Source organism: Somniosus microcephalus, unplaced genomic scaffold (genome assembly GCF_052327205.1).
Source record: "Somniosus microcephalus isolate GS21.2 unplaced genomic scaffold, FLI_Smic_1.0 scaffold99, whole genome shotgun sequence".
In the NCBI taxonomy this organism is placed as follows: Eukaryota; Metazoa; Chordata; class Chondrichthyes; order Squaliformes; family Somniosidae; genus Somniosus; species Somniosus microcephalus.
The window spans coordinates 400,562-427,040 of NW_028225286.1; the positions used below are offsets into that span (position 1 = coordinate 400,562).

Genomic DNA, 26,479 nt, shown 5'->3' on the forward strand with positions numbered 1-26,479 from the left:
GGTGAGTAACTGAACCCCGACACGGTGTGTAACTGAACCCTGACACGGTCTGTAACTGAACCCTGACACGGTCTGTAACTGAACCCTGACACGGTCTGTAACTGAACCCTGACACGGTCTGTAACTGAACCCTGACACTGTCTGTAACTGAACCACGACACGGTGCGTAACTGAACCCTGACACGGTCTGTAACTGAACCCTGATACGGTGTGTAACTGAACCCTGACACGGTGTGTAACTGAACCCCGACACAGTGTGTAACTGAACCCTGACACGGTCTGTCACTGAACCCTGACACGGTGTGTAACTGAACCCTGACACGGTCTGTAACTGAACACCGACACGGTGTGTAACTGAACCCTGACACGGTGTGTAACTGAACCCTGACACGGTGTGTAACTGAACCCCGACATGGTCTGTAACTGAACCCCGACACGGTCTGTAACTGAACCCTGACACGGTGTGTAACTGAAACCTGGCACGGTCTGTAACTGAACGCCGACACGGTCTGTAACTGAAACCCAACACGGTCTGTAACTGAACCCCGACACGGTGTGTAACTGAACCCCGACACGGTGTGTAACTGAACCCCGACACGGTGTGTAACTGAACCCTGACACGGTGTGTAACTGAACCCCGACACGGTGTGTAACTGAACCCCGACACAGTCTGTAACTGAACCCCGACACGGTGTGTAACTGAACCCCGACACAGTCTGTAACTGAACCCCGACACGGTGTGTAACTGAACCCCGACACGGTCTGTAACTGAACCCTGACACGGTCTGTAACTGAACCCCGACACGGTCTGTAACTGAACCCCGACACGGTGTGTAACTGAACCCTGACACGGTCTGTAACTGAACCCTGACACGGGGTGTAACTGAACCCTGACACGGTGTGTAACTGAACCCCGACACGATGTGTAACTGAAACCTGACATGGTCAGTAACTGAACCCTGACACGGCCTGTAACTGAACCCCGACACGGTCCGTAACTGAACCCCGACACGGTCTGTAACTGAACCCTGACACTCTGTGTAACTGAACCCCGACACGTTGTGTAACTGAACCCCGACACGGTCTGTAACTGAACCCCGACATGGTCTGTAACTGAACCCCGACACAGTCTGTAACTGAACTCCGACACGGTTTGTAACTGAACCCTGACATGGTGTGTAACTGAACCCCGACACGGTTTGTAACTGAACCCCGACACGGTCTGTAACTGATCCCCGACACGGTGTGTAACTGAACCCCGACACAGTCTGCAACTGAACCCCGGCATGGTGTGTAACTGAACCCCGACACGGTCTGTAACTGAACGCCGACACGGTCTGTAACTGAACCCCGACACGGTGTGTAACTGAACCCCGACACGGTGTGTAACTGAAACCTGACACGGTCTGTAACTGAACCCTGACACGGTGCGTAACTGAACCCCGGCACGGTGTGTAACTGAACCACGACACGGTGTGTAACTGAACCCCGACACGGTGTGTAACTGAACCCCGGCACGATGTGTAACTGAACCCTGACACGGTCTGTAACTGAACACTGACACGGTCTGTAACTGAACCCCGACACAGTGTGTAACTGAACCCTGACACGGTGTGTGACTGAACCACGACACGGTGTGTAACTGAACCCCGACACGGTCTGTAACTGAACCCTGACACGATGTGTAACTGAACCCCGACATGGTGCGTAACTGAACCCTGACACGGTCTGTAACTGAACCCCGGCAGGGTGTGTAACTGAACCCCGACACGGTCTGTAACTGAACCCCGACACAGTCTGTAACTGAACCCCGACACGGTGTGTAACTGAACCCCGACACAGTCTGTAACTGAACCCCGACACGGTGTGTAACTGAACCCCGACACGACCTGTAACTGAACCCCGACACAGTCTGTAACTGAACCCCAACACAGTCTGTAACTGAACCCCGACACGGTGTGTAACTGAACCCCGACACGGTGTGTAACTGAACCCTGACACGGTGTGTAACTGAACCCCGACACGGTGTGTAACTGAACCCCGACACAGTCTGTAACTGAACCCTGACACGGTGTGTAACTGAACCCCGACACGGTGTGTAACTGAACCTGGACACGTTGTGTAACTGAACCCCGACACGGTGTGTAACTGAACCCCGGCACGGTGTGTAACTGAACCCTGACACGGTCTGTAACTGAACCCTGACACAGTCTGTAACTGCACCCTGACACGGTGTGTAACTGAACCCTGACACGGTGTGTAACTGAACCCCGACACGGTGTGTAACTGAACCCAGACACGGTCTGTAACTGAACCCTGACACGATGTGTAACTGAACCCCGACATGGTGTGTAACTGAACCCCGACACGGTCTGTAACTGAACCCCGACACGGTGTGTAACTGAACCCCGACACGGTCTGCAACTGAACCCTGACACGATGTGTAACTGAACCCCGACATGGTGTGTAACTGAACCCCGACACGGTCTGTAACTGAACCCTGACACGGTCTGTAACTGAACCCTGGCACGGTGTGTAATTGAAACCCGACATGGTCTGTAACTGAAACCCGACACGGTCTGTAACTGAACCCCGGCACGGTCTGTAACTGAACCCCAACACGGTCTGTAACTGAACCCTGACACGGTCTGTAACAGAACCCTGACACGGTGTGTAACTGAACCCTGACACAATCTTTAACTGAACCCCGACACGGTCTGTAACTGAACCCTGACACGGTCTGTAACTGAACCCCGACACGGCCTGTAACTGAACCCTGACACAGTCTGTAACTGATCCATGACACGCTGTGTAACTGAAGCCTGACACGGTCTGTAACTGATCCATGACACGCTGTGTAACTGAAGCCTGACACGGTCTGTAACTGAACCCTGACACGGTGTGTAACTGAACCCTGACATGGTCTGTAACTGAACCCTGACACGGTGTGTAACTGAACCCTGACACGGTCTGTAACTGAACCCCGACACTGTCTGTAACTGAACCCTGGCACGGTGTGTAACTGAACCCTGACACGGTCTGTAACTGAACCCCGACACGGTCTGTAACTGAACCCCGACACGGTGTGTAACTGAACCCTGACATGGTGTGTAACTGAACCCTGACACGGTCTGTAACTGAAACCCAACACAGTCTGTAACTGAACCCCGACACGGTGTGTAACTGAACCCTGACATGGTCTGTAACTGAACCCTGACACGATGTGTAACTGAACCCTGACACAATCTGTAACTGAACCCTGAAACGGTCTGTAACTGAACCCTGACACGGTCTTTTACTGAACCCCGACACGGTCTGTAACTGAAACCTGACACGGTCTGTAACTGACCCCTGACACAGTCTGTAACTGAACCCTGACACGGTCTGTAACTGAACCCTGACACGGTCTGTAACTGAACCCTGACACGGCGTGTAACTGAACCCTGACACGGTGTGTAACTGAACCCCAACACGGTGTGTAACTGAACCCTGACACAGTGTGTAACTGAACCCTGACACAGTCTGTAACTGAACCCTGACACGGTCTGTAACTGAACCCTGACACGGTCTGTAACTGAACCCTGACACGGTCTGTAACTGAACCACGACACGGTGCGTAACTGAACCCTGACACGGTCTGTAACTGAACCCTGATGCGGTGTGTAACTGAACCCTGACACGGTGTGTAACTGAACCCCGACACGGTGTGTAACTGAACCCTGACACGGTCTGTCACTGAACCCTGACACGGTGTGTAACTGAACCCTGACACGGTCTGTAACTGAACCCTGACACGGTGTGTAACTGAAACCCGACACAGTCTGTAACTGAACCCTGACACGGTACGTAACTGAACCCCGACACAGTCTGTAACTGAACCCCGACACGGTGTGTAACTGAACCCCGACACGGTGTGTAACTGAACCCCGGCACGATGTGTAACTGAACCCCGACACGGTGTGTAACTGAACCCCGACACGGTCTGTAACTGGACCCTGAAACGATGTGTAACTGAACCCCGACATGGTGTGTAACTGAACCCTGACACGGTCTGTAACTGAACACCGGCATGGTGTGTAACTGAACCCCGACACGGTCTGTAACTGAACCCCGACACGGTGTGTAACTGAACCCCGACACAGTCTGTAACTGAACCCCGACACGGTGTGTAACTGAACCCTGACACGGCCTGTAACTGAACCCCAACACGGTCTGTAACTGAACCCTGACACGGTCTGTAACAGAACCCTGACACGGTGTGTAACTGAACCCTGACACAATCTTTAACTGAACCCCGACACGGTCTGTAACTGAACCCTGACACGGTCTGTAACTGAACCCCGACACGGCCTGTAACTGAACCCTGACACAGTCTGTAACTGATCCATGACACGCTGTGTAACTGAAGCCTGACACGGTCTGTAACTGATCCATGACACGCTGTGTAACTGAAGCCTGACACGGTCTGTAACTGAACCCTGACACGGTGTGTAACTGAACCCTGACATGGTCTGTAACTGAACCCTGACACGGTGTGTAACTGAACCCTGACACGGTCTGTAACTGAACCCCGACACTGTCTGTAACTGAACCCTGGCACGGTGTGTAACTGAACCCTGACACGGTCTGTAACTGAACCCCGACACGGTCTGTAACTGAACCCCGACACGGTGTGTAACTGAACCCTGACATGGTGTGTAACTGAACCCTGACACGGTCTGTAACTGAAACCCAACACAGTCTGTAACTGAACCCCGACACGGTGTGTAACTGAACCCTGACATGGTCTGTAACTGAACCCTGACACGATGTGTAACTGAACCCTGACACAATCTGTAACTGAACCCTGAAACGGTCTGTAACTGAACCCTGACACGGTCTTTTACTGAACCCCGACACGGTCTGTAACTGAAACCTGACACGGTCTGTAACTGACCCCTGACACAGTCTGTAACTGAACCCTGACACGGTCTGTAACTGAACCCTGACACGGTCTGTAACTGAACCCTGACACGGCGTGTAACTGAACCCTGACACGGTGTGTAACTGAACCCCAACACGGTGTGTAACTGAACCCTGACACAGTGTGTAACTGAACCCTGACACAGTCTGTAACTGAACCCTGACACGGTCTGTAACTGAACCCTGACACGGTCTGTAACTGAACCCTGACACGGTCTGTAACTGAACCACGACACGGTGCGTAACTGAACCCTGACACGGTCTGTAACTGAACCCTGATGCGGTGTGTAACTGAACCCTGACACGGTGTGTAACTGAACCCCGACACGGTGTGTAACTGAACCCTGACACGGTCTGTCACTGAACCCTGACACGGTGTGTAACTGAACCCTGACACGGTCTGTAACTGAACCCTGACACGGTGTGTAACTGAACCCTGACACGGTGTGTAACTGAACCCTGACACGGTGTGTAACTGAACCCCGACACGGTCTGCAACTGAACCCCGACACGGTCTGTAACTGAACCCTGACACGGTGTGTAACTGAGCCCTGGCACGGTCTGTAACTGAACCCCGACACGGTTTGTAACTGAAACCCAACACGGTCTGTAACTGAACCCCGACACGGTGTGTAACTGAAACCCGACACAGTCTGTAACTGAACCCTGACACGGTACGTAACTGAACCCCGACACAGTCTGTAACTGAACCCCGACACGGTGTGTAACTGAACCCCGACACGGTGTGTAACTGAACCCCGGCACGATGTGTAACTGAACCCTGACAGGGTGTGTAACTGAACCCTGACACGGTGTGTAACTGAACCCCGACACGGTGTGTAACTGAACCCCGACACGGTCTGTAACTGGACCCTGAAACGATGTGTAACTGAACCCCGACATGGTGTGTAACTGAACCCTGACACGGTCTGTAACTGAACACCGGCATGGTGTGTAACTGAACCCCGACACGGTCTGTAACTGAACCCCGACACGGTGTGTAACTGAACCCCGACACAGTCTGTAACTGAACCCCGACACGGTGTGTAACTGAACCCTGACACGGCCTGTAACTGAACCCTGACACGGTCTGTAACTGAAACCTGGCTCGGTGTGTAACTGAACCCCGACACGGTCTGTAACTGTACCCCGACACGGTCTGTAACTGAACCCTGACACGGTGTGTAACTGAACCCTGACACGGTGTGTAACTGAACCCCAATGCTGTGTGTAACTCTACCCCGACCCGGTCTGTAACTGAACCCCGACACGGTGTGTAACTGAACCCTGACACAGTCTGTAACTGAACCCTGACATGGTGTGTAACTGAACCATGACACGGTCTGCAACTGAACCCTGACACGGTGTGTCACTGAACCCCGACACAGTCTGTAACGGAACCCTGACACGGTCTGCAACTGAACCCTGACACGGTGTGTAACTGGACCCTGAAACGGTCTGTAATTGAACCCTGACACGGTCTGTAACTGAACCCTGACACGGTCTTTCACTGAACCCCGACACGGTCTGTAACTGAACCCTGACATGGTCTGTAACTGAACCCTGACACGGTCTGTAACTGAACCCTGACACGGTCTGTAACTGAACCCTGACACGGTGTGTAACAGAACCCCGACACGGTCAGTAACTGAACCCTGACATGATGTGTAACTGAACCCCGACATGGTGTGTAACTGAACCCCGACACGGTCTGTAACTGAACCCTGACACGGTCTGTAACTGAACCCTCTCACGGTGTGTAACAGAATCCCGACACGGTCTGTAACTGAACTCCGACAAGGTCTGTAACTGAACACTGACACGGTGTGTAACTGAACCCTGACATGGTGTGTAACTGAACCCTGACACGGTCTGCAACTGGACCCCGACATGGTCTGTAACTGAACCCTGGCACGGTGTGTAACTGAACACTGACACGGTCTGCAACTGAACCCCGACACGGTCTGTAACTGAACCCCGACACGGTGTGTAACTGAACCCTGACATGGTGTGTAACTGAACCCTGACACGGTCTGTAACTGAAACCCAACACAGTCTGTAACTGAACCCCGACACTGTGTGTAACTGAACCCTGACATGGTCTGTAACTCAACCCTGACATGGTCTGTAACTCAACCCTGACACGGTGTGTAACTGAACCCTGACACAGTCTGTAACTGAACCCTCACACGGTCTCTAACTGAACCCTCACACGGTCTTTAACTGAACCCCGACACGGTCTGTAACTGAAACCTGACGCGGTCTGTAACTAAACCCTGACACGGTCTGTAACTGAACCCTGACACGGTCTGTAACTGAACCCTGACACGGTCTGTAACTGAACCCTGACACGGTGTGTAACTGAACCCTGACACGGTGAGTAACTGAACACCAACACGGTGTGTAACTGATCCCTGACACGGTGTGTAACTGAACCCTGACACAGTCTGTAACTGAACCCTGAAACGGTCTGTAACTGAACCCTGACACGGTCAGTAACTGAAACCTGACACGGTCTGTAACTGAACCACGACACGGTGCGTAACTGAACCCTGACACGGTCTGTAACTGAACACTGACACGGTGTGTAACTGAACCCTTACACGGTGTGTAAATGAACCCCGACACGGTGTGTAACTGAACCCTGACACGGTCTGTCACTGAACCCTGACACGGTGTGTAACTGAACCCTGACACGGTCTGTAACTGAACCCCGACACGGTGTGTAACTGAACCCTGACACGGTGTGTAACTGAACCCTGATACGGTGTGTAACTGAACCCCGACACGGTCTGTAACTGAACCCCGACACGGTCTGTAACTGAACCCTGACACGGTGTGTAACTAAACCCTGGCACGGTCTGTAACTAAACCCCGACACGGTCTGTAACTGAAACCCGACACGGTCTGTAACTGAAACCCAACACGGTCTGCAACTGAACCCCGACACGGTCTGTAACTGAACCCCGACACGGTGTGTAACTGAACCCCGACACGGTGTGTAACTGAACCTTGACACGGTGTGTAACTGAACCCCGACACGGTGTGTAACTGAACCCCGACACAGTCTGTAACTGAACCCTGACACGGTGCGTAACTGAACCCCGACACGGTCTGTAACTGAACCCCGACACGATGTGTAACTGAACCCCGACACGGTGTGCAACTGAACCCCGGCACGATGTGTAACTTAACCCTGACAGGGTGTGTAACTGAACCCTGACACGGTGTGTAACTGAACCCCGACACGGTGTGTAACTGAACCCCGACACGGTCTGTAACTGAACCCTGAAACGACGTGTAACTGAACCCCGACATGGTGTGTAACTGAACCCTGACATGGTCTGTAACTGAACCCTGACACGGTCTTTAACTGAACCCTGACACAGTCTGTAACTGAACCCTGACACGGTCTGTAACTGAACCCTGACACGGTCTTTAACTGAACCCCGACACGGTCTGTAACTGAAACCTGACACGGTCTGTAACTGAACCCTGACACGGTCTGTAACTGAACCCTGACACGGTCTGTAACTGAACCCTGACACGGCGTGTAACTGAACCCTGACACGGTGTGTAACTGAACCCCAACACGGTGAGTAACTGAACCCCGACACGGTGTGTAACTGAACCCTGACACGGTCTGTAACTGAACCCTGACACGGTCTGTAACTGAACCCTGACACGGTCTGTAACTGAACCCTGACACTGTCTGTAACTGAACCACGACACGGTGCGTAACTGAACCCTGACACGGTCTGTAACTGAACCCTGATACGGTGTGTAACTGAACCCTGACACGGTGTGTAACTGAACCCCGACACGGTGTGTAACTGAACCCTGACACGGTCTGTCACTGAACCCTGACACGGTGTGTAACTGAACCCTGACACGGTCTGTAACTGAACCCCGACACGGTGTGTAACTGAACCCTGACACGGTGTGTAACTGAACCCTGACACGGTGTGTAACTGAACCCCGACATGGTCTGTAACTGAACCCCGACACGGTCTGTAACTGAACCCTGACACGGTGTGTAACTGAAACCTGGCACGGTCTGTAACTGAACGCCGACACGGTCTGTAACTGAAACCCAACACGGTCTGTAACTGAACCCCGACACGGTGTGTAACTGAACCCCGACACGGTGTGTAACTGAACCCCGACACGGTGTGTAACTGAACCCTGACACGGTGTGTAACTGAACCCCGACACGGTGTGTAACTGAACCCCGACACAGTCTGTAACTGAACCCCGACACGGTGTGTAACTGAACCCCGACACAGTCTGTAACTGAACCCCGACACGGTGTGTAACTGAACCCCGACACGGTCTGTAACTGAACCCTGACACGGTCTGTAACTGAACCCCGACACGGTCCGTAACTGAACCCCGACACGGTCTGTAACTGAACCCTGACACTGTGTGTAACTGAACCCCGACACGTTGTGTAACTGAACCCCGACACGGTCTGTAACTGAACCCTGACACGGTCTGTAACTGAACACTGACACGGTGTGTAACTGAACCCTTACACGGTGTGTAAATGAACCCCGACACGGTGTGTAACTGAACCCTGACACGGTCTGTCACTGAACCCTGACACGGTCTTTAACTGAACCCTGACACAGTCTGCAACTGAACCCTGACACGGTCTGTAACTGAACCCTGACACGGTCTGTAACTGAACCCTGACACGGTCTTTAACTGAACCCCGACACGGTCTGTAACTGAAACCTGACACGGTCTGTAACTGAACCCTGACACGATCTGTAACTGAACCCTGACACGGTCTGTAACTGAACCCTGACACGGCGTGTAACTGAACCCTGACACAGTCTGTAACTGAACCCTGACACGGTGTGTAACTGAACCCCGACACGGTGTGTAACTGAACCTGGACACGTTGTGTAACTGAACCCCGACACGGTGTGTAACTGAACCCCGGCACGGTGTGTAACTGAACCCTGACACGGTCTGTAACTGAACCCTGACACGGTCTGTAACTGCACCCTGACACGGTGTGTAACTGAACCCTGACACGGTGTGTAACTGAACCCCGACACGGTGTGTAACTGAACCCAGACACGGTCTGTAACTGAACCCTGACACGATGTGTAACTGAACCCCGACATGGTGTGTAACTGAACCCCGACACGGTCTGTAACTGAACCCCGACACGGTGTGTAACTGAACCCCGACACGGTCTGCAACTGAACCCTGACACGATGTGTAACTGAACCCCGACATGGTGTGTAACTGAACCCCGACACGGTCTGTAACTGAACCCTGACACGGTCTGTAACTGAACCCTGGCACGGTGTGTAATTGAAACCCGACATGGTCTGTAACTGAAACCCGACACGGTCTGTAACTGAACCCTGGCACGGTCTGTAACTGAACCCCAACACGGTCTGTAACTGAACCCTGACACGGTCTGTAACAGAACCCTGACACGGTGTGTAACTGAACCCTGACACAATCTTTAACTGAACCCCGACACGGTCTGTAACTGAACCCTGACACGGTCTGTAACTGAACCCCGACACGGCCTCTAACTGAACCCTGACACAGTCTGTAACTGATCCATGACACGCTGTGTAACTGAAGCCTGACACGGTCTGTAACTGATCCATGACACGCTGTGTAACTGAAGCCTGACACGGTCTGTAACTGAACCCTGACATGGTGTGTAACTGAACCCTGACATGGTCTGTAACTGAACCCTGACACGGTCTGTAACTGAACCCCGACACGGCCTGTAACTGAACCCCGACACGGTGTGCAACTGAACCCCGACACGGTCTGTAACTGAACCCTGACACGGTGTGTAACTGAACCCCGACACGGTCTGTAACTGAACCCTGAAATGGTCTGTAACTGAAACCTGGCACAGTGTGTAACTGAACCCCGACACGGTCTGTAACTGTACCCCGACACGGTCTGTAACTGAACCCTGACACGGTGTGTAACTGAACCCTGACACGGTGTGTAACTGAACCCTGACACGGTGAGTAACTGAACCGCGACATGGTGTGTAACTGAACCCTGACACGGTCTGTAACTGAACCCTGACACGGTGTGTAACTGAACCCAGACACGGTCTGCAACTGAACCCTGACACGATGTGTAACTGAACCCCGACACGGTCTGTAACTGAACCCTGACACGGTCTGTAGCTGAACCCTGACACGGTGTGTAACTGAACCCTGAAAAGGTCTGTAACTGAGCCCTGACACGGTCTGTAACTGAACCCTGACACGGTCTTTAACTGAACCCCGACACGGTCTGTAACTGAACCCTGACACGGTCTGTAACTGAACCCTGACACGGTCTGTAACTGAAACCTGACACGGTCGGTAACTGAACCCTGACACGGTGTGTAACAGAACCCCGACACGGTCAGTAACTGAACCCTGACACGATGTGTAACTGAACCCCGACATGGTGTGTAACTGAACCCCGACACGGTCTGTAACTGAACCCTGACACGGTCTGTAACTGAACCCTGGCACGGTCTGTAACTGAACCCTGACACGGTCTGTAACTGAACCCTGACACGGTGTGTAACTGAACCCCGACATGGTTTGTAACTGAAACCTGACACGGTCTGTAACTGAACCCTGACACGGTGTGTAACTGAACCCAGACACCGTCTGTAACTGAACCCTGACACGATGTGTAACTGAACCCCGACACGGTCTGTAACTGAACCCTGACACGGTCTGTAACTGAACCCTGACACGGTGTGTAACTGAACCCTGAAACAGTCTGTAACTGAACACTGACACGGTCTGTAACTGAACCCTGACACGGTCTTTAACTGAACCCCGACACGTCTGTAACTGATCCCTGACACAGTCTGTAACTGAACCCTGACACGGGCTGTGACTGAACCCTGACACGGTCTGTAACTGAACCCTGACACGGTGTGTAACTGAACCCCGACACGGTCAGTAACTGAACCCTGACACGATGTGTAACTGAACCCCGACATGGTGTGCAACTGAACCCCGACACGGTCTGTAACTGAACCCTGACACGGTCTGTAACTGAACCCTAGCACGGTGTGTAACAGAATCCCGACACGGTCTGTAACTGAACCCCGACAAGGTCTGTAACTGAACCCTGACACGGTGTGTAACTGAACCCTGACACGGTGTGTAACTGAACCCTGACACGGTCTGTAACTGAACCCCGACACTGTCTGTAACTGAACCCTGGCACGGTGTGTAACTGAACCCTGACACGGTCTGTAACTGAACCCCGACACGGTCTGTAACTGAACCCCGACACGGTGTGTAACTGAACCCTGACATGGTGTGTAACTGAACCCTGACACGGTCTGTAACTGAAACCCAACACAGTCTGTAACTGAACCCCGACACGGTGTGTAACTGAACCCTGACACGGTCTGTAACTGAACCCTGACACGATGTGTAACTGAACCCTGACACAGTCTGTAACTGAACCCTGAAACGGTCTGTAACTGAACACTGACACGGTCTTTAACTGAATCCCGACACGGTCTGTAACTGAAACCTGACACGGTCTGTAACTGAACCCTGACACGGTCTGTAACTGAACCCTGACACGGTCTGTAACTGAACCCTGACACGGTCTGTAACTGAACCCTGACACGGCGTGTAACTGAACCCTGACACGGTCTGTAACTGAACCCCAACACGGTGTGTAACTGAACCCTGACACAGTGTGTAACTGAACCCTGACACAGTCTATAACTGAACCCTGACACGGTCTGTAACTGAAACCTGACACGGTCTGTAACTGAACCCTGACACGGTCTGTAACTGAACCCTGACACGGTCTGTAACTGAACCCTGACACGGTCTGTAACTGAACCCCGACACGGTCTGTAACTGGACCCTGACACGGTCTGTAACTGAACCCCGACACGGTCTGTAACTGAACCCCGACACGGTGTGTAACTGAACCCTGACACGGTCTGTAACTGAACCCTGACACGGGGTGTAACTGAACCCTGACACGGTGTGTAACTGAACCCCGACACGATGTGTAACTGAAACCTGACATGGTCAGTAACTGAACCCTGACACGGCCTGTAACTGAACCCCGACACAGTCCGTAACTGAACCCCGACACGGTCTGTAACTGAACCCTGACACTGTGTGTAACTGAACCCCGACACGTTGTGTAACTGAACCCCGACACGGTCTGTAACTGAACCCCGACATGGTCTGTAACTGAACCCCGACACAGTCTGTAACTGAACTCCGACACGGTTTGTAACTGAACCCTGACATGGTGTGTAACTGAACCCCGACACGGTTTGTAACTGAACCCCGACACGGTCTGTAACTGATCCCCGACACGGTGTGTAACTGAACCCCAACACAGTCTGCAACTGGACCCCGGCATGGTGTGTAACTGAACCCCGACACGGTCTGTAACTGAACGCCGACACGGTCTGTAACTGAACCCCGACACGGTGTGTAACTGAACCCCGACACGGTGTGTAACTGAACCCTGACACGGTGTGTAACTGAACCCCGACACGGTGTGTAACTAAACCCCGACACAGTCTGTAACTGAACACTGACACGGTGCGTAACTGAACCCCGGCACGGTGTGTAACTGAACCACGACACGGTGTGTAACTGAACCCCGACACGGTGTGTAACTGAACCCCGGCACGATGTGTATCTGAACCCTGACACGGTCTGTAACTGAGCACTGACACGGTCTGTAACTGAACCCCGACACGGTGTGTAACTGAACCCTGACACGGTGTGTGACTGAACCACGACACGGTGTGTAACTGAACCCCGACACGGTCTGTAACTGAACCCTGACACGATGTGTAACTGAACCCCGACATGGTGCGTAACTGAACCCTGACACGGTCTGTAACTGAACCCCGGCATGGTGTGTAACTGAAACCCGACACGGTCTGTAACTGAACCCCGACACAGTCTGTAACTGAACCCCGACACGGTGTGTAACTGAACCCCGACACGACCTGTAACTGAACCCCGACACAGTCTGTAACTGAACCCCAACACAGTCTGTAACTGAACCCCGACACGGTGTGTAACTGAACCCCGACACGGTGTGTAACTGAATCCTGACACGGTGTGTAACTGAACCCCGACACGGTGTGTAACTGAACCCCGACACGTTGTGTAACTGAACCCCGACACGGTCTGTAACTGAACCCTGACACGGTCTGTAACTGAACACTGACACGGTGTGTAACTGAACCCTTACACGGTGTGTAAATGAACCCCGACACGGTGTGTAACTGAACCCTGACACGGTCTGTCACTGAACCCTGACACGGTCTTTAACTGAACCCTGACACAGTCTGCAACTGAACCCTGACACGGTCTGTAACTGAACCCTGACACGGTCTGTAACTGAACCCTGACACGGTCTTTAACTGAACCCCGACACGGTCTGTAACTGAAACCTGACACGGTCTGTAACTGAACCCTGACACGATCTGTAACTGAACCCTGACACGGTCTGTAACTGAACCCTGACACGGCGTGTAACTGAACCCTGACACAGTCTGTAACTGAACCCTGACACGGTGTGTAACTGAACCCCGACACGGTGTGTAACTGAACCTGGACACGTTGTGTAACTGAACCCCGACACGGTGTGTAACTGAACCCCGGCACGGTGTGTAACTGAACCCTGACACGGTCTGTAACTGAACCCTGACACGGTCTGTAACTGCACCCTGACACGGTGTGTAACTGAACCCTGACACGGTGTGTAACTGAACCCCGACACGGTGTGTAACTGAACCCAGACACGGTCTGTAACTGAACCCTGACACGATGTGTAACTGAACCCCGACATGGTGTGTAACTGAACCCCGACACGGTCTGTAACTGAACCCCGACACGGTGTGTAACTGAACCCCGACACGGTCTGCAACTGAACCCTGACACGATGTGTAACTGAACCCCGACATGGTGTGTAACTGAACCCCGACACGGTCTGTAACTGAACCCTGACACGGTCTGTAACTGAACCCTGGCACGGTGTGTAATTGAAACCCGACATGGTCTGTAACTGAAACCCGACACGGTCTGTAACTGAACCCTGGCACGGTCTGTAACTGAACCCCAACACGGTCTGTAACTGAACCCTGACACGGTCTGTAACAGAACCCTGACACGGTGTGTAACTGAACCCTGACACAATCTTTAACTGAACCCCGACACGGTCTGTAACTGAACCCTGACACGGTCTGTAACTGAACCCCGACACGGCCTCTAACTGAACCCTGACACAGTCTGTAACTGATCCATGACACGCTGTGTAACTGAAGCCTGACACGGTCTGTAACTGATCCATGACACGCTGTGTAACTGAAGCCTGACACGGTCTGTAACTGAACCCTGACATGGTGTGTAACTGAACCCTGACATGGTCTGTAACTGAACCCTGACACGGTCTGTAACTGAACCCCGACACGGCCTGTAATTGAACCCCGACACGGTGTGCAACTGAACCCCGACACGGTCTGTAACTGAACCCTGACACGGTGTGTAACTGAACCCCGACACGGTCTGTAACTGAACCCTGAAATGGTCTGTAACTGAAACCTGACACGGTGTGTAACTGAACCCCGACATGGTTTGTAACTGAAACCTGACACGGTCTGTAACTGAACCCTGACACGGTGTGTAACTGAACCCAGACACCGTCTGTAACTGAACCCTGACACGATGTGTAACTGAACCCCGACACGGTCTGTAACTGAACCCTGACACGGTCTGTAACTGAACCCTGACACGGTGTGTAACTGAACCCTGAAACAGTCTGTAACTGAACACTGACACGGTCTGTAACTGAACCCTGACACGGTCTTTAACTGAACCCCGACACGTCTGTAACTGATCCCTGACACAGTCTGTAACTGAACCCTGACACGGGCTGTAACTGAACCCTGACACGGTCTGTAACTGAACCCTGACACGGTGTGTAACTGAACCCCGACACGGTCAGTAACTGAACCCTGACACGATGTGTAACTGAACCCCGACATGGTGTGCAACTGAACCCCGACACGGTCTGTAACTGAACCCTGACACGGTCTGTAACTGAACCCTAGCACGGTGTGTAACAGAATCCCGACACGGTCTGTAACTGAACCCCGACAAGGTCTGTAACTGAACCCTGACACGGTGTGTAACTGAACCCTGACACGGTGTGTAACTGAACCCTGACACGGTCTGTAACTGAACCCCGACACTGTCTGTAACTGAACCCTGGCACGGTGTGTAACTGAACCCTGACACGGTCTGTAACTGAACCCCGACACGGTCTGTAACTGAACCCCGACACGGTGTGTAACTGAACCCTGACATGGTGTGTAACTGAACCCTGACACGGTCTGTAACTGAAACCCAACACAGTCTGTAACTGAACCCCGACACGGTGTGTAACTGAACCCTGACACGGTCTGTAACTGAACCCTGACACGATGTGTAACTGAACCCTGACACAGTCTGTAACTGAACCCTGAAACGGTCTGTAACTGAACACTGACACGGTCTTTAACTGAATCCCGACACGGTCTGTAACTGAAACCTGACACGGTCTGTAACTGAACCCTGACACGGTCTGTAACTGAACCCTGACACGGTCTGTAACTGAACCCTGACACGGTCTGTAACTGAACCCTGACACGGCGTGTAACTGAACCCTGACACGGTCTGTAACTGAACCCCAACACGGTGTGTAACTGAACCCTGACACAGTGTGTAACTGAACCCTGACACAGTCTATAACTGAACCCTGACACGGTCTGTAACTGAAACCTGACACGGTCTGTAACTGAACCCTGACACGGTCTGTAACTGAACCCTGACACGGTCTGTAACTGAACCCTGACACGGTCTGTAACTGAACCCCGACACGGTCTGTAACTGAACCCTGACACGGTCTGTAACTGAACCCCGACACGGTCTGTAACTGAACCCCGACACGGTGTGTAACTGAACCCTGACACGGTCTGTAACTGAACCCTGACACGGGGTGTAACTGAACCCTGACACGGTGTGTAACTGAACCCCGACACGATGTGTAACTGAAACCTGACATGGTCAGTAACTGAACCCTGACACGGCCTGTAACTGAACCCCGACACAGTCCGTAACTGAACCCCGACACGGTCTGTAACTGAACCCTGACACTGTGTGTAACTGAACCCCGACACGTTGTGTAACTGAACCCCGACACGGTCTGTAACTGAACCCCGACATGGTCTGTAACTGAACCCCGACACAGTCTGTAACTGAACTCCGACACGGTTTGTAACTGAACCCTGACATGGTGTGTAACTGAACCCCGACACGGTTTGTAACTGAACCCCGACACGGTCTGTAACTGATCCCCGACACGGTGTGTAACTGAACCCCAACACAGTCTGCAACTGGACCCCGGCATGGTGTGTAACTGAACCCCGACACGGTCTGTAACTGAACGCCGACACGGTCTGTAACTGAACCCCGACACGGTGTGTAACTGAACCCCGACACGGTGTGTAACTGAACCCTGACACGGTGTGTAACTGAACCCCGACACGGTGTGTAACTAAACCCCGACACAGTCTGTAACTGAACACTGACACGGTGCGTAACTGAACCCCGGCACGGTGTGTAACTGAACCACGACACGGTGTGTAACTGAACCCCGACACGGTGTGTAACTGAACCCCGGCACGATGTGTATCTGAACCCTGACACGGTCTGTAACTGAGCACTGACACGGTCTGTAACTGAACCCCGACACGGTGTGTAACTGAACCCTGACACGGTGTGTGACTGAACCACGACACGGTGTGTAACTGAACCCCGACACGGTCTGTAACTGAACCCTGACACGATGTGTAACTGAACCCCGACATGGTGCGTAACTGAACCCTGACACGGTCTGTAACTGAACCCCGGCATGGTGTGTAACTGAAACCCGACACGGTCTGTAACTGAACCCCGACACAGTCTGTAACTGAACCCCGACACGGTGTGTAACTGAACCCCGACACGACCTGTAACTGAACCCCGACACAGTCTGTAACTGAACCCCAACACAGTCTGTAACTGAACCCCGACACGGTGTGTAACTGAACCCCGACACGGTGTGTAACTGAATCCTGACACGGTGTGTAACTGAACCCCGACACGGTGTGTAACTGAACCCCGACACGTTGTGTAACTGAACCCCGACACGGTCTGTAACTGAACCCTGACACGGTCTGTAACTGAACACTGACACGGTGTGTAACTGAACCCTTACACGGTGTGTAAATGAACCCCGACACGGTGTGTAACTGAACCCTGACACGGTCTGTCACTGAACCCTGACACGGTCTTTAACTGAACCCTGACACAGTCTGCAACTGAACCCTGACACGGTCTGTAACTGAACCCTGACACGGTCTGTAACTGAACCCTGACACGGTCTTTAACTGAACCCCGACACGGTCTGTAACTGAAACCTGACACGGTCTGTAACTGAACCCTGACACGATCTGTAACTGAACCCTGACACGGTCTGTAACTGAACCCTGACACGGCGTGTAACTGAACCCTGACACAGTCTGTAACTGAACCCTGACACGGTGTGTAACTGAACCCCGACACGGTGTGTAACTGAACCTGGACACGTTGTGTAACTGAACCCCGACACGGTGTGTAACTGAACCCCGGCACGGTGTGTAACTGAACCCTGACACGGTCTGTAACTGAACCCTGACACGGTCTGTAACTGCACCCTGACACGGTGTGTAACTGAACCCTGACACGGTGTGTAACTGAACCCCGACACGGTGTGTAACTGAACCCAGACACGGTCTGTAACTGAACCCTGACACGATGTGTAACTGAACCCCGACATGGTGTGTAACTGAACCCCGACACGGTCTGTAACTGAACCCCGACACGGTGTGTAACTGAACCCCGACACGGTCTGCAACTGAACCCTGACACGATGTGTAACTGAACCCCGACATGGTGTGTAACTGAACCCCGACACGGTCTGTAACTGAACCCTGACACGGTCTGTAACTGAACCCTGGCACGGTGTGTAATTGAAACCCGACATGGTCTGTAACTGAAACCCGACACGGTCTGTAACTGAACCCTGGCACGGTCTGTAACTGAACCCCAACACGGTCTGTAACTGAACCCTGACACGGTCTGTAACAGAACCCTGACACGGTGTGTAACTGAACCCTGACACAATCTTTAACTGAACCCCGACACGGTCTGTAACTGAACCCTGACACGGTCTGTAACTGAACCCCGACACGGCCTCTAACTGAACCCTGACACAGTCTGTAACTGATCCATGACACGCTGTGTAACTGAAGCCTGACACGGTCTGTAACTGATCCATGACACGCTGTGTAACTGAAGCCTGACACGGTCTGTAACTGAACCCTGACATGGTGTGTAACTGAACCCTGACATGGTCTGTAACTGAACCCTGACACGGTCTGTAACTGAACCCCGACACGGCCTGTAACTGAACCCCGACACGGTGTGCAACTGAACCCCGACACGGTCTGTAACTGAACCCTGACACGGTGTGTAACTGAACCCCGACACGGTCTGTAACTGAACCCTGAAATGGTCTGTAACTGAAACCTGGCACAGTGTGTAACTGAACCCCGACACGGTCTGTAACTGTACCCCGACACGGTCTGTAACTGAACCCTGACACGGTGTGTAACTGAACCCTGACACGGTGTGTAACTGAACCCTGACACGGTGAGTAACTGAACCGCGACATGGTGTGTAACTGAACCCTGACACGGTCTGTAACTGAACCCTGACACGGTGTGTAACTGAACCCAGACACGGTCTGCAACTGAACCCTGACACGATGTGTAACTGAACCCCGACACGGTCTGTAACTGAACCCTGACACGGTCTGTAGCTGAACCCTGACACGGTGTGTAACTGAACCCTGAAAAGGTCTGTAACTGAGCCCTGACACGGTCTGTAACTGAACCCTGACACGGTCTTTAACTGAACCCCGACACGGTCTGTAACTGAACCCTGACACAGTCTGTAACTGAACCCTGACACGGTCTGTAACTGAACCCTGACACGGTCGGTAACTGAACCCTGACACGGTGTGTAACAGAACCCCGACACGGTCAGTAACTGAACCCTGACACGATGTGTAACTGAACCCCGACATGGTGTGTAACTGAACCCCGACACGGTCTGTAACTGAACCCTGACACGGTCTGTAACTGAACCCTGGCACGGTCTGTAACTGAACCCTGACACGGTCTGTAACTGAACCCTGACACGGTGTGTAACTGAACCCCGACATGGTTTGTAACTGAAACCTGACACGGTCTGTAACTGAACCCTGACACGGTGTGTAACTGAACCCAGACACCGTCTGTAACTGAACCCTGACACGATGTGTAACTGAACCCCGACACGGTCTGTAACTGAACCCTGACACGGTCTGTAACTGAACCCTGACACGGTGTGTAACTGAACCCTGAAACAGTCTGTAACTGAACACTGACACGGTCTGTAACTGAACCCTGACACGGTCTTTAACTGAACCCCGACACGTCTGTAACTGATCCCTGACACAGTCTGTAACTGAACCCTGACACGGGCTGTAACTGAACCCTGACACGGTCTGTAACTGAACCCTGACACGGTGTGTAACTGAACCCCGACACGGTCAGTAACTGAACCCTGACACGATGTGTAACTGAACCCCGACATGGTGTGCAACTGAACCCCGACACGGTCTGTAACTGAACCCTGACACGGTCTGTAACTGAACCCTAGCACGGTGTGTAACAGAATCCCGACACGGTCTGTAACTGAACCCTGACACGGTGTGTAACTGAACCCTGACACGGTGTGTAACTGAACCCTGACACGGTCTGTAACTGAACCCCGACACTGTCTGTAACTGAACCCTGGCACGGTGTGTAACTGAACCCTGACACGGTCTGTAACTGAACCCCGACACGGTCTGTAACTGAACCCCGACACGGTGTGTAACTGAACCCTGACATGGTGTGTAACTGAACCCTGACACGGTCTGTAACTGAAACCCAACACAGTCTGTAACTGAACCCCGACACGGTGTGTAACTGAACCCTGACACGGTCTGTAACTGAACCCTGACACGATGTGTAACTGAACCCTGACACAGTCTGTAACTGAACCCTGAAACGGTCTGTAACTGAACACTGACACGGTCTTTAACTGAATCCCGACACGGTCTGTAACTGAAACCTGACACGGTCTGTAACTGAACCCTGACACGGTCTGTAACTGAACCCTGACACGGTCTGTAACTGAACCCTGACACGGTCTGTAACTGAACCCTGACACGGCGTGTAACTGAACCCTGACACGGTCTGTAACTGAACCCCAACACGGTGTGTAACTGAACCCTGACACAGTGTGTAACTGAACCCTGACACAGTCTATAACTGAACCCTGACACGGTCTGTAACTGAAACCTGACACGGTCTGTAACTGAACCCCGACACGGTCTGTAACTGAACCCTGACACGGTCTGTAACTGAACCCCGACACGGTCTGTAACTGAACCCCGACACGGTGTGTAACTGAACCCTGACACGGTCTGTAACTGAACCCTGACACGGGGTGTAACTGAACCCTGACACGGTGTGTAACTGAACCCCGACACGATGTGTAACTGAAACCTGACATGGTCAGTAACTGAACCCTGACACGGCCTGTAACTGAACCCCGACACAGTCCGTAACTGAACCCCGACACGGTCTGTAACTGAACCCTGACACTGTGTGTAACTGAACCCCGACACGTTGTGTAACTGAACCCCGACACGGTCTGTAACTGAACCCCGACATGGTCTGTAACTGAACCCCGACACAGTCTGTAACTGAACTCCGACACGGTTTGTAACTGAACCCTGACATGGTGTGTAACTGAACCCCGACACGGTTTGTAACTGAACCCCGACACGGTCTGTAACTGATCCCCGACACGGTGTGTAACTGAACCCCAACACAGTCTGCAACTGGACCCCGGCATGGTGTGTAACTGAACCCCGACACGGTCTGTAACTGAACGCCGACACGGTCTGTAACTGAACCCCGACACGGTGTGTAACTGAACCCCGACACGGTGTGTAACTGAACCCTGACACGGTGTGTAACTGAACCCCGACACGGTGTGTAACTAAACCCCGACACAGTCTGTAACTGAACACTGACACGGTGCGTAACTGAACCCCGGCACGGTGTGTAACTGAACCACGACACGGTGTGTAACTGAACCCCGACACGGTGTGTAACTGAACCCCGGCACGATGTGTATCTGAACCCTGACACGGTCTGTAACTGAGCACTGACACGGTCTGTAACTGAACCCCGACACGGTGTGTAACTGAACCCTGACACGGTGTGTGACTGAACCACGACACGGTGTGTAACTGAACCCCGACACGGTCTGTAACTGAACCCTGACACGATGTGTAACTGAACCCCGACATGGTGCGTAACTGAACCCTGACACGGTCTGTAACTGAACCCCGGCATGGTGTGTAACTGAAACCCGACACGGTCTGTAACTGAACCCCGACACAGTCTGTAACTGAACCCCGACACGGTGTGTAACTGAACCCCGACACGACCTGTAACTGAACCCCGACACAGTCTGTAACTGAACCCCAACACAGTCTGTAACTGAACCCCGACACGGTGTGTAACTGAACCCCGACACGGTGTGTAACTGAATCCTGACACGGTGTGTAACTGAACCCCGACACGGTGTGTAACTGAACCCCGACACAGTCTGTAACTGAACCCTGACACGGTGTGTAACTGAACCCCGACACGGTGTGTAACTGAACCTGGACACGGTGTGTAACTGAACCTGGACACGTTGTGTAACTGAACCCCGACACGGTGTGTAACTGAACCCCGGCACGGTGTGTAACTGAACCCCGGCACGGTGTGTAACTGAACCCTGACACGGTCTGTAACTGAACCCTGACACAGTCTGTAACTGCACCCTGACACGGTGTGTAACTGAACCCCGACACTGTGTGTAACTGAACCCCGACACGGTGTGTAACTGAACCCAGACACGGTCGGTAATGAACCCTGACACGATGTGTAACTGAACCCCGACATGGTGTGTAACTGAACCCCGACACGGTCTGTAACTGAACCCCGACACGGTGTGTAACTGAACCCTGACACGGTCTGTAACTGAACCCTGACACGATGTGTAACTGAACCCCGACATGGTCTGTAACTGAAACCCGACACGGTCTGTAACTGAACCCTGGCACGGTCTGTAACTGAACCCCAACACGGTCTGTAACTGAACCCTGACACGGTCTGTAACTGAACCCTGACACGGTGTGTAACTGAACCCTGACACAGTCTTTAACTGAACCCCGACACGATCCGTAACTGAACCCTGACACGGTCTGTAACTGAACCCTGACACGATGTGTAACTGAACCCCGACATGGTCTGTAACTGAAACCCGACACGGTCTGTAACTGAACCCTGGCACGGTCTGTAACTGAACCCCAACACGGTCTGTAACTGAACCCTGACACGGTCTGTAACTGAACCCTGACACGGTGTGTAACTGAACCCTGACACAGTCTTTAACTGAACCCCGACACGATCCGTAACTGAACCCCGACACGGCCTGTAACTGAACCCTGACACGGTCTGTAACTGATCCATGACACGCTGTGTAACTGAACCCTGACACGGTCTGTAACTGAACCCTGACACGGTGTGTAACTGAACCCTGACACGGTGTGTAACTGAACCCTGACACGGTCTGTAACTGAACCCTGACACGGTCTGTAACTGAACCCCGACACGGTCTGTAACTGAACCCCAACACGGTGTGTAACTGAACCCTGACATGGTGTGTAACTGAACCCTGACACGGTCTGTAACTGAAACCCAACACAGTCTGTAACTGAACCCCGACATGGTGTGTAACTGAACCATGACACGGTCTGTAACTGAACCCTGACACGATGTGTAACTGAACCCTGACACAGTCTGTAACTGAACCCTGAAACGGTCTGTAACTGAACCCTGACACGGTCTTTAACTGAATCCCGACACGGTCTGTAACTGAAACCTGACACGGTCTGTAACTGAACCCTGACACGGTCTGTAACTGAACCCTGACACGGTCTGTAACTGAACCCTGACACGGTCTGTAACTGAACCCTGACACGGCGTGTAACTGAACCCTGACACGGTGTGTAACTGAACCCCAACACGGTGTGTAACTGAACCCTGACACAGTGTGTAACTGAACCCTGACACAGTCTATAACTGAACCTTGACACGGTCTGTAACTGAACCCTGACACGGTCTGTAACTGAACCCTGACACGGTTTGTAACTGAACCACGACACGGTGCGTAACTGAACCCTGACACGGTCTGTAACTGAACCCTAATACGGTGTGTAACTGATCCCTGACACGGTGTGTAACTGAACCCCGACACGGTGTGTAACTGAACCCTGACACGGTCTGTCACTGAACCCTGACACGGTGTGTAACTGAACCCTGACACGGTCTGTAACTGAACCCTGACACGGTGTGTAACTGAACCCTGACACGGTGTGTAACTGAACCCTGACACGGTGTGTAACTGAACCCCGACACGGTCTGCAAATGAACCCCGACACGGTCTGTAACTGAACCCTGACACGGTGTGTAACTGAGCCCTGGCACGGTCTGTAACTGAACCCCGACACGGTTTGTAACTGAAACTCAACAGGGTCTGTAACTGAACCCCGACACGGTCCGTAACTGAACCACGACACGGTGTGTAACTGAACGCCGACACGGTGTTTAACTGAACCCTGACACGGTGTGTAACTGAACCCCGACACGGTGTGTAACTGAAACCCGACACAGTCTGTAACTGAACCCTGACACGGTGCGTAACTGAACCCCGACACGGTCTGTAACTGAACCCCGACACGGTGTGTAACTGAACCCCGACACGGTGTGTAACTGAACCCCGGCACGATGTGTAACTGAACCCTGACAGGGTGTGTAACTGAACACTGACACGGTGTGTAACTGAACCCCGACACGGTGTGTAACTGACCCCCGACACGGTCTGTAACTGGACCCTGAAACGATGTGTAACTGAACCCCGACATGGTGTGTAACTGGACCCTGACACGGTCTGTAACTGAACCCCGGCATGTTGTGTAACTGAACCCCGACACCGTCTGTAACTGAACCCCGACACGGTCTGTAACTGAACCCTGACACGGTGTGTAACTGAACCCTCACACGGTGTGTAACTGAACCCCGATGCTGTGTGTAACTCTACCCCGACACGGTCTGTAACTGAACCCAGACACGGTGTGTAACTGAACCCTGACACAGTCTGTAACTGAACCCTGACATGGTGTGTAACTGAACCGTGACACGGTCTGTAACTGAACCCTGACACGGTGTGTAACTGAACCCCGACACAGTCTGTAACTGAACCCTGACACGGTCTGTAACTGAACCCTGACACGGTGTGTAACTGGACCCTGAAACGGTCTGTAATTGAACCCTGACACGGTCTGTAACTGAACCCTGACACGGTCTTTAACTGAACCCCGACACGGTCTGTAACTGAACCCTGACACGGTCTGTAACTGAACCCTGACACGGTCTGTAACTGAACCCTGACACGGTCTGTAACTGAACCCTGACACGGTCTGTAACTGAACCCTGACACGGTGTGTAACAGAACACCGACACGGTCAGTAACTGAACCCTGACACGATGTGTAACTGAACCCCGACATGGTGTGTAACTGAACCCCGACACGGTCTGTAACTGAACCCTGACACGGTCTGTAACTGAACCCTGGCACGGTGTGTAACAGAATCCCGACACGGTCTGTAACTGAACTCCGACAAGGTCTGTAACTGAACACTGACATGGTGTGTAACTGAACCCTGACACGGTGTGTAACTGAACCCTGACACGGTCTGCAACTGGAACCCGACATGGTCTGTAACTGAACCCTGGCACGGTGTGTAACTGAACACTGACACGGTCTGTAACGGAACCCCGACACGGTCTGTAACTGAACCCCGACACGGTGTGTAACTGAACCCTGACATGGTGTGTAACTGAACCCTGACACGGTCTGTAACTGAAACCCAACACAGTCTGTAACTGAACCCCGACACGGTGTGTAACTGAACCCTGACATGGTCTGTAACTCAACCCTGACACGGTGTGTAACTGAACCCTGACACAGTCTGTAACTGAACCCTCACACGGTCTCTAACTGAACCCTCACACGGTCTTTAACTGAACCCCGACACGGTCTGTAACTGAAACCTGACGCGGTCTGTAACTAAACCCTGACACGGTCTGTAACTGAACCCTGACACGGTCTGTAACTGAAGCCTGACACGGTCTGTAACTGAACCCTGACACGGTGTGTAACTGAACCCTGACACGGTGTGTAAC

General features: G+C 52.6%; 1 long non-coding RNA gene across 1 annotated transcript in view; it reads left to right on the forward strand.

The window, feature by feature from the left end:
• LOC147083070 (uncharacterized) overlaps positions 1–26,479 on the forward strand; it is a 101,487-nt gene that overhangs the window by 49,904 nt on the left and 25,104 nt on the right. The window lies entirely within an intron of this gene.